This window comes from Ciconia boyciana, chromosome 1 (genome assembly GCF_034638445.1).
Source record: "Ciconia boyciana chromosome 1, ASM3463844v1, whole genome shotgun sequence".
Lineage (NCBI taxonomy): Eukaryota > Metazoa > Chordata > Aves > Ciconiiformes > Ciconiidae > Ciconia > Ciconia boyciana.
The window spans coordinates 148,569,785-148,586,008 of NC_132934.1; the positions used below are offsets into that span (position 1 = coordinate 148,569,785).

The 16,224-nt window shown below is 42.7% G+C and overlaps 1 protein-coding gene across 8 annotated transcripts in view; it reads left to right on the forward strand.

Moving 5' to 3' along the window:
* NPAS2 (neuronal PAS domain protein 2) overlaps positions 1-16,224 on the forward strand; it is a 107,312-nt gene that overhangs the window by 17,424 nt on the left and 73,664 nt on the right. The window contains exon 3 of one of the 8 annotated variants that reach the window (XM_072849709.1): positions 15,315-15,411. The exons of the other annotated variants lie outside the window; for them this stretch is intronic. The gene's annotated coding sequence lies outside the window, so the exon portion shown is untranslated. The remainder of the gene's footprint in view (positions 1-15,314; positions 15,412-16,224) is intronic. 8 annotated transcript variants of the gene reach the window in all.

Consider the following 16,224-nt stretch of genomic DNA (forward strand, 5'->3'; position numbering starts at 1 on the left):
TAATTCAACAAGGTATTAAAACTTGTGCTAAAGTTTGAAATTATTTTTATTGTTGAAGTGACTTGATTACTCTCATGCATCAATGTCTTCAGGAGAGTAATAGGTCTTGTTTCTATCATATATTTTTACGCTGCAAGCCTATATGTATGCAAAATATCATCCTTTAGTTGTGAGCTGCTTAAGAACAAAGCTTTATGCATTTCTCTTCTGCTGTGCAAGGCTGGAAAGCTCTGAAAAGTAGAATAATGTTAAACAGTAAGAATAAAAACCTTTGCGGTGTCCATACGTCACATCCTGTCAGATTGATGCATTAACTTGCTGGATTACGGGCTTCAGTCAGCAAAAAGCAAAGCAAGCTGGTAAATAAAAGTTTGACCTGGTTTTCCATGTAATTAAAACAGTCAGTAGCTTTAAAACGGATGGAAGGCAGTGGACTCTGCTAAAAGAGCAGGCAGAAATTGAAAGCAAATATGAGTTACCTGTTAGATAGCTCTTCAGGAGAGAGAGTCATTCTTTCATTTATCCTGGTATATGGAGACCAAAAGCTCCCCCATGGACTTTCGAGGGATCTGGTTAACATCTGAAGTCCATCTATTATAGCTACAGTAAATACATTGTTGTCATGGTAATGCAATGATCAAAGTCTGAAGGAAAAACTCCGGCATTTCTGTGGTTCATAGTGTGAGATGAAAGGAAGGCTTGACAAGAAATAAAATAGAATTGATAAGCATTTAGTTTAAGTTGATTTTGCAGCCTTCCAGAAAGATGTTATGAATTTTAATTTAAAATGAAACAATTTCAATTTAATTATGTGATTTTGTATAGTCGTTCTGGTATTTTTAGTACTCGGAATAATGCTGTCATTGTTGCCTCGGAAAGGTGGTGGTTTTCTTCCCCAAATCAATTTCTAATTTTTCGGGACAAAATTGACCTAAACTGACCCAACTGGGCCCCTTGCGAGGCTGTGCAGGGAAGCAGCTATGAGCAATTGGGAGGATTCCCAGGCAGCTCTACTGAGGGCTGACAGGTGAGGTTTCACAACAGACTACAGCTTATTTAAGTCCACTCTACCACTGAGCACACTTAAATGGTGGAGGGCTGGTCCCATTTGCACCCCTAGTCTGGCAAACGCCAGCTTGCCAGCCCCTGTCCCCCACTCCTAGCTGTGCACTTCTCCCAGTTGCCGCCTTCTATCTGACCTAGTGCAGCTTCTGCAGAAGTCCCTTCAGCTCTCTACATCAGAAAATAAAAGAAAAAAAGGAAAGGACAGCTGTTTTTTTGCCAAATTACAGAATTGAACCAGCTCACAGAAGGAGCAGGGACTAGCAGTAAGGATGAGCAGAGCAGGAGGAGCAGAGAAAGACCTCCTCTGTTTGGTGGCCATGAGCCATTTGGCTGGCCCACTGTCTGTGGCCTTGAGCTTTCGAGATGCAGAGCCTGAACTGCTTGCTCACCAAGCAGGTGAAATGCATGTTCCCGAGGAAGCGCAGACCACAAGGGTGGCTTGAAACCCTACCTTACTCTGCTACTTCAGTGCCTTACTAAGGGCTGTGGGTAGGGCCACCTGTAAGGTAGGAATACAAAGCCCCAGCCTTTTCTGCATTTAGGCAACAAATCTTTCCCTCTGGGTTGTGAATCCTACCCCAAGGTGGCCTGCTTTCCCCGTTATATTACATGGGACACCTGGTTCAGGCTTCTGATTTCCACTCCAGAAAGAGCTGCTCGAACATCAGGCCTGGCTGCACAGAATATTACCTGGCTCAGATCCCTTTTCACAGGAGTCGCCTCCTTTGCCAACGTGCTCACAAAGTGGTTTTAGCCCCAGTCTAATATTACTTGCTCACAGTGAATATCTCATTATTCCAAAGCCGTGTCCTTCACTTTGGTGGTGTAGCTTAATGGGGTATACGCATGCATGACCATAAATCTTGATGGATCAAGCTGTGCAAGCTTTAGTCCCAGTGAAAGGGGATGACTCACCTGATGAAGTGCTCACTAGTCAAAGCAAAAGCTGCACAAAGGAAATCTTAAGTGTTAAAATAATCTTTTGTCAACAGGGACAGATTCTGGCCTCCTTAATCACAGTGACTGCATCTTACAAGTAGTCCCAATGAATGAACTGAAACTACTTGCGGAGTAATAAAGTAGCTCTCCTGGGAGAAAGGGTACCGAGTTCCAGCTATAGGTCATCAACCTTGTGTTAAAGTCTCATTCCATTTAGTTGATGTCTCATGGTTAATGTTCCATGAAAGCCCTTTAATACGCAAGAAAACAGCTTAATCTGAGAGACCCCTCCTGGCATGTTATAAATTTCATCAGTATTGAAGGGACCATTGAAATTACAATTACAAAAAAGATGTGAAATGTCACACGACATGGTGATGATAAAACGCTGAGCACTCCCCTAACTTATTTCCTGGACACTGGAGTAGGCCCACAGCCCATTGCCCAGCAGCCTGAAATAAAGGCATAAATACGGAGGGAAAGGCAAACACAAGAGAAAGCTCAAAGGAAAAAATGCAAAACCAAAAAGGAAAGTAATCAAGGAGAATTTAACTTCCAAAGTGCTTGATTGTCTGAACAGAATTGATGAGAGTGTTGAAACCACAAGGGTGGTCTCCATGCAGGATTAAGACTGCTTTCATTGTGTTTTTTAAACGAAAGCAGTACAAAAATTGAGTGCATGTGAGCCATCATGCATAAGACCTGTATAAACACTGTGACTACTAATCTGGAGCCCTCCCTGGATTTTTAAGAAAATCCCTGCCAGAAAAGGACTGGTGACCTTAATATTATTTTATTTAATAGTTACTGTGTCAAAAAATAATTTAACTTTGCAGACCTAAATGATAAGAAAGTACTTGCCTTGAGGATATTACTGCCTCATGCAGTTTTCAACCTAAACAAAGTAAATAGAAAAGTAGTTTTGTCTGAGTAAGGACTTTATGATATGCCCCAGAGGAATTAAAACTCCAGGAAAGGAAATGGAAAAATCTAGAAAATGAAGAAAAACAAGTACTACAATTTAATAGCATGTTTAAAGCATATACTTATTTTAGAACATGTGCTCAACATCTTCACTTACTGGGTTTTTAGGATGTACAAGTAAGTACCAGATGATGTATATTACTAAATCACAATGCAAAGGTCGATAAACGTATCCGCAAAACTTGCATTTTTCCTGGACTGCAGCCTGGATATGCAAAAAAATAATTAAAAGGGAAAAGGGAACAAAGAAATGAAAATATTAAATGCACTTTTTCACCTCCAAATAGACTGTAAATCAAGCACACAAAAGTTTTCATGTCTTAAGGCAGCACATAGCTGTACAGAATATCAAGCATCCAAAGGAAAGACCATCACTTCCGAGATGGACTCACTGTTCTCATTTGTAATTTATCCTGTAAAAATACAGCAGCAGAATGGTAATGCTCTTTGGTTCGGTTTTTAAAACTCGAGAAATACTGAAGTCAAATAGACATGCTCAGTCTGACAGCCTGATATTTTTTTAAGAATGAACTCGAAGTGATTTCAGAGGCTCCCCTTACGCCTGAATCCCCATCTTGTGCTTTTGCAGTTCTGCTTCTGAGCGTTTAATACTTTATTTTTCTCTCTGTTTCTGATAGGCCCATCCAAGCAGAGGGAAAGCTAAATGCCAGGCCACATGTATGAAGGAATAATAAAATAAAGGGTCATCATATAAACAAAGGGTTTTTAAAAAAAAAAGACAAAGATTTCCTTCTTTTCCTTCAGATGATTGTCCTTGAACATTTATGGAGGGGAAGAGAAGACTTGCTAGACTAGGTGAAGAGGCTGAGGCCTGAAAGAGGAAAGAAGAGGCGTTTAATTTGTTTCGGAAGGAGAGAAAGCATGCACGTGAAAAGGCAGTAATGGGGTTTCCTGAGATCCTGGGGAACTAGAGAGAGGGAGAAGGGGGTTAGCCTGAGCCTGGTCCTTTACTATCAGCTGGCATGTCTCAAGCATGAAGTATTTGATCAGTTTTGATAGCTCTCTTAAAATTGGGTTACTTGTGCCCTAAGAGTTCCTGTTTCTCTCCATTGACTACAACAGCAGTTTTGGCGGTTACCTCTGCTGCCAGCATCCGACCTGTAAAGACCTGATGTTAGGTGAGATGAGTCACAACCCAGATGTATAAAAGTTAGGCATGGTTACCTCTAACTTACTGGTTTGTTAATCCTTACAGGATCCAGTCCTTGCAACCTGCCTGGTTTGGGTATCGAGATAACAACAATGATTTTTCTTGGGGAAATAAGGATTATTTGGTCATGTTTAGCATGTGCGGCTGGTTGTATGCGTTTTGTGCGTGCCTGTTGGGCTGTCATTTGAACCTGCTGGCCAATTTGTTAAGTTTGAGAAAAAGGTAAAGATCCCAAAACTACTGAGTTTCTTAAAGTTTCATGACAATAGATATATGTCCCTGCAGACACCAGAGAACCTACACAAGAGCTTTCTGATGGAAACCATCAGCTGGTATTGGTTTCACGGCTCACAAAACTTCATTTATTATCTACAAATGCTTCCTTTTGGGTCTGGATTCGGTGGAGGGTTAAGTAGCTCACGTCTGCAGTGAATTGTTCCATGCCTGTAACATTGCTCTTAGCGCAAGATTTAGGAGTAAGGTGACATGGAGCTGCTTGCTGCTAGTGCTTGCTTACGGCCAGCTGCAGCTGCCAGCCTCTGCCTACGGCCGTCCTTGACATGGGTCTTGTCATGCCTAGGAACACCATATTTTTGTGCATTTGGTCTTAAAAGATAAACATTTTAAAAAGAAAAAGTCAGCAACCAGGAAAGAAAAGAAGTAGGAACCGTTTGGAAATTGGGAAAGGTGGATGGGCTTAGGGCCAGGTTTCTTGAATTCATGGTGGTAGCAGTTTTGGCAGATGAAGTATTATAGTAGTGGTTGCTCTGGAGAGGTTTTTGTGCGGTGGCTGCACACTTCGTCACCTCTGGCCACAAAAAAAGAAATCACAAGTGGAAGGGATTACTAATGGGAAATGCTGTATTATTTTCATAGGTCTAATAGATGATGTGAAAAAGTGAATACTCGGGGAAAGCCAAAATCGCTATGAACACTGCAGCATTTAGACCTGCTCTTGGCTAATTGCTATTCTAGAGCCGTACCAAAAAAAAGCTAGAAACACGGTGCTGTTGATTACATCAGTAGCATCCGCTGATCTGGGGACTCACAGGCAGCCAGCTGGCTTTTCTTTGAACTTTCTGAGGCCAGCCTTGTCGGTGGCACGTGAGCTGGGTGCAACAGGAGAGAAAGGCAATCACCATGGACAGTGAGGAGATAAAGAACCTGCCCGCTGAGCGCCAGGCTTGCTGCTCGCAGACCCGCCGATAAATATCACAGGTTTTATCTGGAAGGTCTGAGCTCTTCCCTGTCACGGATTTGTAATTTTTCTCCTCCTCCACTGCTTAACATTTCGGTTCCCCTCAGAGCAAGCCGGAGCTGGCTACTCCACTTGCCCTAGATGAGTCACTCCTCCAGATAAGCCTGACTGACTTCAAAACTCAAGTTACTCTGCATCGAGTGTAAAACGTTGAGACAGAAAAAAGCAGACTGCAAATGAGGAAACGCTCCTGCCAAATTCCAGTCCCTGTCACATAAAGCCATGCTATTTCATGTGTGAGGTGACGTGCTGTTTTGAACTGACTTCAGCTGATCGTAAAACAAAAATGATGTTGTAATTGTCACATAAAGGCTCCTGACATAGAAGGGGAGAAGACTTCAATCTGTCGCAACCTGTTCTCTTTGAGGAAGAAAAGGTGACTGAGAAAGTGTTATTTGGCACAGAACAGTGAATCAGAAGCAGAAATATAGTCCTCTCTCATTTTTTGGAAGTGTTTACACTTGCTAATGTGCCACTCAGTGCTCTTAAAAACTCAACTCTCCGTTCCTACCTGGCAGCAAACGGAGAATCTACTTTCCTAGAAAAGTGCCAGAAAAATACAGCTTCTTCAGAACCAAAAATTTTAGTCAAATGTGCAATACAGCAAATGTTTCACTGACCCGTGGGCAGGCTGCTCCCCGCGTGGGACATCCCAGCCGGGGAATTCCTGCACAGCCCCGAAGCAGAAAGATTGCCTTTGCCTTTTCCCATCTCTACACTTCTAAAAGTACCCAGCCCACTGCCAGGAAGCTAGTTAATGTGGCAGAGAGGGCTCAAGCAAGATAGAAAGCCGGCTATTCAGACCCTCAGACTTTGGCTGTAACACCTACTTTATCTTTGGGGGGGCGGGGGAATGCCAGTGTAGGACGGAGAGTGAAGCTCCACAGGAGCCTCCTGAAGCAGAGCAGTGCAGAAGCAGAAGCTTTATAGCAGTGCAGTCAGACAGCACCAGGCAGCTACCTCGCCATGAAGGGTATGAGCCGGGGCTTTTTCAAAGGAATTCTCCAGTGAGTCAAAAACTGAGTGACATTTATGTGATATTTTTGTAGAGAAGGAAGAGAAAAGGAAGGCTGTATAAAAAAGTTGAAAATCTCTTTTATATTCTAAGCAAAGCCATAACCAGGCAACAGTATATCATCCCGGATCAGAACTTGCAGGACATAGGAGTAAATTTTGCTTTTCAGTCTTGGCTCTTCCTAATCCTGACCACAGGCCTACCCATAACTATATGGCCCCCACCCAGATGAGACTGTAATACCCTCACCATGCACGCCTTACAGCACCCATCAGTGAACATAACCCTCTGGATCCAAATGCTAAGGGTAAGATGGGCCCAAGTCAATAAGGCATACCACACTCGAAGCTACTCTCAGCCCGTTACTCCACACAGAGCAAGTTCTTCTGCTTGGCCTTGGGGTAGAGAAAATTAAAACTAGGGTTAACATTCAGGTTATTGCTAGCAATCACAGGGGCAGGAGAATTCAGTTTATTGCTACAAGAGATCACTGGGATATACTTTAATACTAGCTGATGAGAGAAAAACCTAGGCTTATTGCCAATTGAAGCCCAGCTCTTGGAGCTGTAGGTGCAGAGGCTGACAGCCAGCTGTGGGGGAAAGGAGGAGATATTGTGCAACTTTTACACAGTGTTTTTGATAAGATATAAGGTTACATTTTAGATGTGGAAATACTGAACGAGGAGAAATATTCCTGGATTGCACAAGGCCAGAAGGCCGGTATGAAGGGAGAGCTGACAGGACCAAGTGCTCTAAGCCGAATTTTGGTCCCATGAGGGTTGCTGCAGGACAGGTAAGGAAGGCTGGGGGTACACATGGAGGGGGGCTGAGTGGTGAGAATTACAGGGATGGGCAGTTCGGTTTGCTGCTGGATCCTACAACATCTGTAGGGGGAGAGGCAGATGAGGCAAGAGTCAAACCGTTTACACTTGCTTTTGTATCTCGTAGGGGTCTTCAGGTGGTAATTAAAGACAGGATTAGGCTTAGGGTGGGGGTTGGGGTTAAAAACAGGCAGGCCTGAGGTATGCAGTCTGCTGGTACAGCCAGCAGGGCCTGTTGGGCTACAGCGAGGGCTGGTGACCTCTACTGAGGTGGCTTTTTTACTGAGTTTTACTGGCTTTTGGTTGGGTCGAGGGGAAAGAGGATCCTAAGAATTTAATTAATTTTTGGACTGTGTAAGGTCCAGGGTAGTAGGATGGATGGTAGCAGGTTCCCCCAAGGCACTTAGAGAAGATTAGTTTTCATTTGGGTTTTAGGAGGGATTGCACCCTGGCTTTACAGCCACAGTTAATCCTCAGTCATTGGCTCATTCTTCGCCAGGCCTGGTCCCAACCCTAGAGATCCAGTCAGATATGAGACTCCTATCCCAGTTGTATCTCTAAATCTAACTTGCACATCAAAATAAGTTCACAGGCCCTTCCTCCCAATGCAAATAGCTATCTACCCTTCCGCCCCAACACCAGCCGCCATCATCCAGCCCTGCTGAACTTGCGGGGTCTACCAGTTAACACCCCTGCAGCCACTGCTGCCCACTGCACCATCCTTTAACCCTACCTCTAATGCTAACCCTCATCCTCGCTATACTCTAGCAGCCCATATCTACCCCAGGGTTATTCACAAGCCATTTGCTCTGCTGGCATTGGTGCTCAATCCAGCTTAGTGAGCCTACAAGGCTTTCTAACACTGCTCATAGTCATTCCCCCCTGCAACATGGACATTTGTGCAGGACCCAAGACAAGAAAGGGTTTGTCCCAGCGTCTGTGGTGTTCCAGCCAGAGCTGTTGTTTTGTGGGATTGAGACAATGGCAGAAGATAGAGGCAAAAACCCTAAAAATCTTTTCTAATGAGCATGTGTCACATACAAATATAACAAAACATAGAAATCTGTAAGCTGCTTGACTCCTCACATCAGTGATTGATGCTCCCGCTCGCTCATTCACTCAGAGGGAACAAGTCACTGACCAGACACTGTTTTCTTCAGCAGCAGAGACATGGTCTCAAGAAATGGTTCCTCTTTCTGCTTTCTTAATGTGGGCCTACTGCTTTTAACAGTGTTATTCCTAAGCTACCTCCATGCGAATCCTCATTAGCTTCTACACGTACACAGCCAGTGCATGATAGACCTTGCCAGAACGTGTATATTTGGCAAGACAGTGAAGCCGTGTTTGTTTTCAGGTCACTTTGTTCTGGTTTTGTATCGAAGCTTTTCATATCAACAGCAGTTTCATTTCAGTAAGCTAATAATAGCCCTTGAAATATCCTATGTATCAGCAAAAAGACTCCCCACAGCTGAAAATTGAATTTAAGAATTTATGCTGCACAAGGGTGAGTGACGAGGAAGCCTACGCGTTGGCCCAGGCTAAGGCATAGTCTTGCGTTTGCATAGGGAGGCCTGTGGCAAGGTTTTGCTGTTATCTGTGACTGGAATATCAGAGAGGTCCTGTGAGATCCAGTAATTAACTCCGCTCTTTGGGCCCAAACGCTAGTTCTACCCCAAGCCATTAAACCCGAGACTAACATAACCTAAAGCACATTATTGCAGTCCAGCCCTACAGCTGGTCATGCTTTACTGCGCTTGCGCTCTTCTGAGCTTTATAAGCTTTTTTCTTCCCAGCAACAACGCTTGCTTTTCATCCCCATCAGTCCTTAGCCACAGCCGCAGTTCCAGCCATACCATTAACAGACTTGAGCAACTCAAGTCTCCAGGATTAATAAATACCGACCTAGACTGAATCACAGCCCTGCGGCCCGGAGGAGCCAGCCAGAACTCTTCAGCTACAGCTTTTCCCAAGCCAGACACCAGCCAATGCCGTTCCTAAACTTGTGTTAGTGGCCATGCTGGACAGCCTGTTCTGTCTCTGAGCCGTGAACCCCTAACACAGAACGATGCTCTGGGAAGCAGCTCAGCAGCAGATATGAGCTTTGTTTATGGTATCAAGCTTGTCCTTTGAAAATGCCAGTAGAGCATGGTCAAGGTGCATTTTAGTTTGCCTTTTAACTATAGCCCAAGAACAGGCCCTGAACATTGTCCTGTGTTATTTTCTAGTTTTCTTTATGCGGAAGTACTGCACGTATGACTCAAGAAATGTTTGTGGATAAAGACTGTTTGTCTCAATGCCCCATTGTAAAATGGACACCTCAGAAAACAGACATATACGTCATGCTATTGTTGGTATTTTGGCACGGATTTTGAGAAAGTGGGAGTGCAGTTAGTTTAGTCAAGGTCATTAGAGCAGTTCCATTAGGATGATGCACATTTTCCTGGGTGAATAACTGTAGTACTATTTATCTCCAAGCTATGTTTTCACAATAGAGCTGAATCAATGTATCTGATTCCAGTTCACATACATTCATTTTACTTACCAGTGGAAACTGATATTAACAGTCTTTGATAAGCACTTAATTCCTTCCATACATTTCATTTAATGCCTTTCAGCCTGATGGAGTTAAATTAGCAGGACTAACTACTTAAGAGTACTGAAAAATAAAGTAAAACATTTTTAGGATTAGATATTTGAGACAGGTTTACACAGTAGCATATTAAATCCATACAATACAGGTGTTAAAAAGGGCTTCAGTTACCCCCTAATTAGAAGCAAACCTTTGATAAGAGCAGAGTATGTGTATCTCAAGACATAGGCTCCCCTGCGGATGGGAGAACCACATCGCTGTGCAGCTGCACGCAGTGCTGCCACTATGTATTTTAAATAGCACCGTGACATCACTTTTTTTTAAAGAAAGGGGTGCATTCTCAATGTAAATGGAAATGTAAAGGTATTATTTTCCTCAGTTCGTTTAAGAGCAGTATTCAGAGCTGCCTGGCTGCTCTCAATCGGCAGGACCATTTCCCTGCTTGAAACCTAGGATTGGGCACCCACAGACACGGTACTAGCAGGTCTCCAGTCACACCAGGGAGGTCAGATGTGAAGCAGCACCACTATATGGCTTTACCGTGGCTCTCTTACTGGAAATTACGGGTCGGGTTGGCACCTCAGCATCTTCGACCACTTTGGGGGAGAAGGCCCACAAAAGCTTTCTGATGGAAAGGCGTGAGCCACCTCTTAGAGGACCACCATCCACTTGCTGGTCTCCCAGAACTGGAAACCTGCATGGGAAGTTCACGTCATGCCCACATGGCCTCCTGGATCAACGTCTCACGGTGATGAATACCCAGTGTAGGGGAAGAAGCAACAGGTCATTTAGGAGTTTTTATTCTGGGAAACATCTACACCAGTGGACACTGCCTGCAAGTAGCTTATGAGTTATGTGCAAATGAGACACTTCTAATATGAAATTCTGGAATATTTATGTATCTTCCCAGTAGTTACTTTTTACTGAAAAAGTCAGAAAATCTGAATTATTCCAGTAAAGAGGAGATGTATTCCAGTTTTCCATAAAACCAGTGTCCCAAAGATTTCTTTGAAAGATACACAAAGTGTCTCTGGTGTTGTTTTTCTTTAATCAAAATATACCATTTTTCGGGTAGAAAACGCTACCACCTGTTTGGCAGTCCTGTCCTTAGTTCATATTTCATAAATAACATTTCACACTAACCTTTGTTTAAATGTGCAAGGCCTAGAGATATGAGGATCTGGAAACAGGTACTGAAACCTTCAATAAAAAAATTCATCTCTACTCTCCATTCTCTCCTCCTCTTTTTTTTTTTCCTAATGCAAAGTAGGAAATACAAGATTGGAAAACTTGGGAAAAGCTTGAATTGAATGTATTTGAGAAATACCTTTTGTCAGAATGAGCAAAAAATGTGCAATATTTAAAATAAATGCTGAAATTTCACCCCTCGAAATATTTTCCATACAAGAAAGTATCTCCAGCTAGGTTACTATGAAGTCACTATGCTGTGTTAGCTGTATCATGCATATGGATGTTTATTTTCCAAACATTTCTTCTGGGAATATGGGTTTGTGCTGTATGGCTTTGTGCATTATGGCCTTAAGTCTACTTACATCATATCTCTGAATGTTATGGAGCCCTCTTGTTAATCGGTCAGTAATGGTGGTACTCTCTATTTCCATCTTTCTTGTTATTTACTTAGTCTTTTTACTGCTTGAGAGATATGTCAACTAGCAAGATATGTCAAGAAGTACTTTGTGTGTATTACAGCTCTGTCTTTAATATTGGGCATTTTTGATGGTGTTCAAAAACCAGGAATTTTTTCCTTTTTCTCAGAGATATACCTGGCAGAAGTCTATATGCACTAACAAAATTAGGCATGATAGAGTTCTTCTTTATAAAGAAGTAAATAAAAATTAGTTCTAAAGTGAAAGATGCAGATATGTCAGTTTTCCCTCAAAGGGGAGAAAAGCCCAGAAAAATCTGTTACATTTTATATGTACAGACATTTCCAGAAAATTTAAATCTCTGGTTAGGCTACACTTTTTTAACAGAAGTCAGATAGTGAAATATCCTTGACTCAGGACCACAGGTGTAAAGTAAGTGTGGAATTAGGGAGGAAAGTTTGTGAACATAGTGTTGCTTCTGCCTTTCGCTTGTTCACTCTTCCTTGTGCCGAGAACCAAAAAAATGAGGGTAGGGAAGGTCAGCGGGAGGAGAGGGAGAAAGTGAGTCTCAGCGTTTCTTTAGTTTTTTTCTGCTGCTCCAGAAAAAGCCTTTGCCATCCAAAGAGCACATGCTAAAGCAAAGGGCCAGACTGCCAGTCGCCCAAGCTCGTTTTCAGCCCTGAAATGTGCTGTCGTAGGTGTGTGCTGTCGCTGCCGTGATGTAACTGTCCCTTTTTAGTAATGCCAAAGCAAAAGTTTCCAGATCGGAGCAAAGGCCAACCTGCTCGTGTGCGCGTGAAGAGCTGGGAGGCTGGGCGCGCTGGGGTGGGAGTGCTCATTTGGACTGGGCAGTGGCAGCAGCCATGGGGGGTAGAGCAGAGGGAAATAAAGCACTTTGGAAACATTTTGGTTTGGGAAGTTTTTGCCCAATTGTTCAAGATAACACACCTTTAAAAAAAAAAAAAAAGCCATTTGCATTTGTGTGATTTGAGTTAGGTCTTAATGCAATACTGTGTTCTCCTAAGCGTGTATCTCTGCTATCCTACAGAAACAGAATGTACGTATTTGAGCTCTTTGTCACGTTCCCTCTTTTCTGACTTGTCTGTTGAGAGTCGTTCTCCCTAATCTTCTAAAGCATGATGAATGCATGTCAGCATTGCATTGCAGGCTAAAGGAAGTTTAGGGCTAAAGGGAAAAGAATTGCTTCTGTGGCATCTTTGTCCTGCAGGAACCCTGAATTAAAAAAAAGTATTATAAAACTCCAGGAGGAAATGGTACAATGTCAGAGCACTTAGTTTCCTAGTCCTTCATGAGCTTTTTGCTCTTCTGCTCTTTCTGTTAAGGAACAAGTAATCTCTCAGATTTGTTTCTTCCTGAGAAGAGTCACGTCTGTGTTTGTAGCTAAGGAGCATCCAGCTTGGCTTAGTCAGAGGATCTTAGAGTACTTCAGACGCTGATTGGTCTCTGGTGCATAGGACAGCTATTTCAAACAGGCTTTGATTTACACCAGAGACTGCCAGCCAAAAGGAGCCCAGGCCACGCTGCTTCTGTCCTGCCTTTGTTCTCTGCTCATGCCCTCGGTGGCTGGCACGAGAGCCGCAGGCTGCTCTGAAATCCAAGGGCTTCCTTGCTTGCTCTGCTGTGGCACAGCCTTGTGCTGGGAAATAGGTCCGTCACCTCCATAAGGTCCCCATCCCCGAATCACAAGCCTCAGAAAGCAGGACAGGTGGAGGGGGCTCGCTCTCTCCCTGTGCTATCTTACTGTTTTCTTTAAAACTTTGCATTCCTCCAAAATGGGACAGAATACCTCATGATTTCCCAGCTCTCCTGAGGCTGCATGTTCCAGGGATGGCGTTTGCCACCCACCTCGCAGGAGAGAAGATCTGGGCAAGGGAAGCAGTGCTTGGATTAGCTATTGCAGCGACCAAGGTGCTAAAGTTGCTTGTACATGCTTAAGTAATGACAATGCTGAGGATAGTGGAGAAGAGTCCCCCAGGAACAGAACATGAACATTAATTATAGGGGGGAAAATATATTATTAACATCAGACCGCACACTACAGGAGATCCCAGTGTGACTATTAAAGGAAATTAATTACCACCTCTCTTTACCTTTCAGATCAACTCTTCTTTATAATGAGAATAATTCCTTCATTGTTACCACTAGTATTATCAGCTGTAAGGGAATAATTTTTCCTGGTATTCCATTCACTGCTATTGTGCATCTGTATGTTCTGAAAATAAATACTTCCACTGGATGCTTTTCAGCCCCTTCGAGGGGAAGTCCCACGGACTAGGCTCAGGCTCTGTAAAACAGAGTGATATGCTAAAATACTCGTTCCTCTGCACTGATAAGAGTGAAATAGCATCAAAGTCATTCAGCGTGGCAAAACCAGGACCAGACTTTAGGAGGTAGCATGTCAGCACACTGCGGGAGACCTCTCTTCCCCATAACTGCTCCTCTCATCGCATCAGCCACACGTGGCCTTAATGGGTTTGTAAATTCTGGCACTGAGGACCTTTAGGAATAACTAACCTTTTAGAAATAGTTAGACATTGATACCTTTGGGGCCAAGTAAAAAAAATAAATTTAAAGATTCTCAGTCTAAATTATTTTCCATGTACCCCACTCTCCTAAAATAGACCAGTTAAAAGCAAAGAGATGATCTTACTTTTTTAGACTACTCCTGCTTCACAACCCCCGTTTCCAGATCCCAGTGTATTTTCAAAATACATCTTGCGTAAACTCACATGAGAAATTTTTGCTGGTAAAGTCAGAATTGAGGTCAAAACTGGACTAAAAGAAAGCTCATTACAACTTTAACATCCATAATCCACCCTGGGGAGAGAGATGACTGCAGCGAGCGGGCTATGGATGCATTGTTTCCATTGTACTCTTGATTAACTTATAATTCACAAGTGAGGGAGTGTGAAGGAAACTACTGACTGATGGAAGGTCGCCAATTCCAAGAGGAAATAAATGATATATAGGCATCCCATTCATCACTTTAGTTGTGTAACAGCATTTTGGATTCTGTCTCTCTAGGGTAAAGCCCATTTAAAATCTTTTAATATTTTTGCAAAGACGAGGCTGGAAAGCTTGTGTAATCTTAGTAACAAAAGAACGATATATAAAATCCACAGCATCCCAGGGCAGCCAGTGACTTTTTGCTTGAAGAGGGCGCTAATTCCCCAAATTCTTCATGATTGTCCTTGGATAGAGGCCAGTAATTATCATTATTCTTTCAACCCCACATGAAGATCTGCCATCACCCTATCATTTCTAGTATAATAACAATTCCAAGCTTTGCTGTAAGGTTCACCTTTGCATTATGAGGAGTGTCCACTTCTCGGAAAATCCTGATTACAGCCATGGCTCTAATTATTATCAGGTTCCCCAGTTCTGATATCAAGGAATATATAAATGTGTGCATGATCCTCTTTCCTCCATCCACCCTCAGTTTTTACAGAAATAAATTTATTAATGAACAAAAGCTATACAGCAAAGAAATTGCATCAGTTGCTCCCTTCCTTTGTAGAAAAGCTGATACCCCTCAAGTGTGCATCAAGCTCCTGAACCAGTATCTCACTTTATCACATTGAAATGGAAGCAGTGTAACAGTAGCTAGTCTAAGCCTGGTATAAGTAGCAAGAAATCAACATAGTCCACTTGTAAAGGCTGTAGAGAGTTTGACTAAAGTAAGAATCAAAACCAGAAAGTGGTTGGTAATATACACATCATGGTCAGACAGAGAAAAGCCCTGTGCATATATCCTTATATTTACTTCTCCCATTAAAGTAATACCATGGCAATAGGGCAGCCAGACATGAATGAAATGCTCTCACACTTTATTTTCTTCTACAGTTTATTGCAGAAATAACAAACACTGTGCTGCACAGAGTCAAATTGACGCATGTGATCTTCTGCATTTTTGGTGGCTAATATGATTGCTCTGGAGCAGGTCAGTGCACATTCTCACTTTCAGTTACTTTGGACAAATGCAAACTAAGTGTACCATGAAAAATTTCATCACATAACATGGCGTCCAAAAGGTGATGTATGTCTCTACTGTGATATTTTTGTTATGCCTCAGAGAAAACCCATTTTAATGCACAGCTGCAAAAAGAACCACAGGTCTTAGAGCAAAGACGACACGCAGTAACTGATATGGACTAGCATTTTCTGTCATGTAAAAAGGCAGAATTGCAAAAACGCATGAGATGGGACATTAGCCACATCTTTCTAAGCGTACTTTTTTTGCAGTTATAAACTTGAGTTGCATTAAGTCCTAATGCTGGATTTTGCAATAATGCCTGTTTGGAAGGACTGAATTGCTAAATAAAGAAACAAGGGAAAGCCATGGCATGTCTACAGAATCTTGAGGCATGGAGGAATCAAAACACAATATTAAAATAAATTCTTAAACTCTGCAGAGAGTTTCTTTGTTCAGACTACTATGCAACAAATACGACAAAGTATGAAAGAAAAAAATCTTCATCCAAATTCTGACTCTGTCACACATACAGCATGCAGCATGGCTGGAGCTGTGCGGAGCGGGCAGACTCCTCATCCAAACCATGACTCCACATTAGCAGTAAAACTTTTTTATAAAAGGGGAGCGGCTGCTGTGCTCACTCCTTTCAGCTCCACTTTAGTGACTCAGTGAATAGTGCTAGGTCGCAATTCCAGGTCAGTTTTACAGAGCTTTAGCTCCACTCATTTTGAAGGACTTACTGTCATTCCCCACCGATGTGATTGAGAACATGGACTGGCC